Below are 2,059 nucleotides of genomic sequence, written 5' to 3' on the forward strand. Positions count from 1 at the left end.
AGGCGCGGGGCGCCCGGGCCAGGACGCGGGTCGTGTCGGTGTGCTTGGCGAGCGCCCGGATCGCAGGTGAGCGCCAGGAGCCCCGAGCCCGGCCGACGGGACTTTGCGGAGGGGGCGACCCGTGCGGGTGGCACTGCTCCTGCAGCCCCTGCCGTTTGCCCCCGCCACCCTTAGCGGTCGCCGGCTCCCCCGGTGGGCCAGCCCCCCCCCGGACTGTGCGCCGCGGCCGGAGTGTGGGGGTGGGAGCCGGGGAGGTGGGGGTCGCGGGTTCTCTGCGCCCCTCCCCCGCCCCGCGGTGGTTACCCGGACAAGTCGCGGCGCCCCGAGCTCGGTGTGGGTGGCGGCTGAGGTGGAGTGGCCGCGGGTGGCCAGGTGACGGGGTGCGCGCGTCCGCGGGCGAGTTTCCTTTTGACCCAGTTGCCTGAGAACTTTTCAGAAGTTCCTCGCATGGCCGGAGCAGGTGACATTTGTCGCTTTCCTCCTTGGGCTCCTCCTGGGGGCAGGCGCCGGGGCCGCGGCGGGGGTCAGGGAGGGCGTGAGGGATGAGCGAGGCGCCGTGAGTCACGCACCCCGGGAGGGAGGAAGGAGGGATTGTGTCGTGCTCACCTGTTTGTCAGCCACCGTCACACGCGAGGCCACCACCGTGAGTCACGGGCACAGCCACACGCTGCCCGCGGGCACAGGTAGGCGCTCTCCAACGCGCTTGTACTCCCTCCCCAGCACGTACTTCTTCTCGGTCCTCAGTTTTCCCTCCCCAGAGGCTTTTTCGTGGGCACACGCGCAGTGGAGATACCCACGCCACAGCAACAGTCAACACTTAGTCACTCTCGCTTCCCGGCACAATCACACACAGCCATAGCCCACACTCGGGACGCCAGAGGATCCCTCCCCCTGCCCACCCAACACCTCCGCTCAGATTCTCACAGCCCTCCCGAGCCTCACTCATTACCTCGCCCCCCGCTAAATCCTTGACATCCCTGCCCTTCAGTCTCCACCTCCGGCGGTCACCACCCCCTCCCCCCTTGTCCTTGCCCTGTCTTCTCTCACCTGGTTCTGGCTGCCCTGGCGCCTAACTGGTCACACCCCCTCCAGTCCCAGTGCTGAGCAATCTTTTGAAAATGCAAATCTGGTATTGTCACGCCTCCTGAAACCCTCCCTCGGCTTCTCTTGCCCTCTGGCTAAAGCCTCCCTCAGCCCCTCTCAGACTGCCCTTCCCTCTCTCTCCACCCCCCTCCTCAAGCTCCTCACACATGCTGTGCCTGCTGTCTGGGGTCTTCCTACGTCCCTCCCTCAGACAGATGTGCCTGCATTCCCAGCGCACCCCTCCTCGCCCCGTCCCAGCACCTAACAGGGTTTGTAACTCTGCACCCCGCTGCAGTGAAGTTTCCAGAGGGCAGTGGCGCAGTGCTTGGCCTTGTGGATCTCAGTAAATGATTGACTGGTTGAATGAATGAGAGGGAGCAGAGGAGGCCTGCATGGGTGGGGACGCTGTCAGCGTTAGGTGCATTTCCCTTCTGCAGGAGCTGGTGCCCCATGGAGCCAGCAGACATTGGTACTTACCCAGTGCCAGGCCCTGGAAGCCAAGGCTGAGGAACTGTCCCCTCCCCGGTCACTTTCAGAGGGAAGGGTGCGGGAGGGGTGTGCCAAGGCTTCCTGTCGGCCCTCTGGCCAGAGGTGCCCAGAGATGCCCTCCCATCTGGGAAGCAGTTCCTGAGGGCTTGGGCTCATGTGACCCCAGGTGTGTAGGGGACTGCCCCTGGACAGGCACGTTCTTCAGATTCCTGGAGAAGATTGGAGGCAGCGGAAGGCACCCCTCTCCGCATCTCCAGCTCTGGCTGGGGGCTGGGCATTGCCAGGGTGGGCAGGGGTCTGGAGAAGGCCTCCCCCGCCAAACAGCTGGCCGTGGGACCTGAGCCCCTGGCTGCTTGGTGCCCGGGGGTGAGGTGGCCTTCCCTCAGTCACAGCGCGTGTCCTGAGCGTGTAGGTGGTTGTGGCGGGGTTCTGGTCTCGGCCCTGTGTGGGGTGGCAGGATTTCCAGGGTCCAGGGAGATCCCGGGAG

General features: G+C 65.6%; 1 protein-coding gene across 1 annotated transcript in view; it reads left to right on the top strand.

The window, feature by feature from the left end:
- Positions 1-6: 6 nt before the first annotated feature.
- Positions 7-2,059, top strand: part of CSRNP1 (cysteine and serine rich nuclear protein 1) — an 11,844-nt gene continuing 9,791 nt past the window's right edge. The window contains exon 1 of the mRNA XM_004377386.2: positions 7-66. The gene's annotated coding sequence lies outside the window, so the exon portion shown is untranslated. The remainder of the gene's footprint in view (positions 67-2,059) is intronic.

This window comes from Trichechus manatus, unplaced genomic scaffold (genome assembly GCF_000243295.1).
Source record: "Trichechus manatus latirostris isolate Lorelei unplaced genomic scaffold, TriManLat1.0 scaffold00049, whole genome shotgun sequence".
In the NCBI taxonomy this organism is placed as follows: Eukaryota; Metazoa; Chordata; class Mammalia; order Sirenia; family Trichechidae; genus Trichechus; species Trichechus manatus.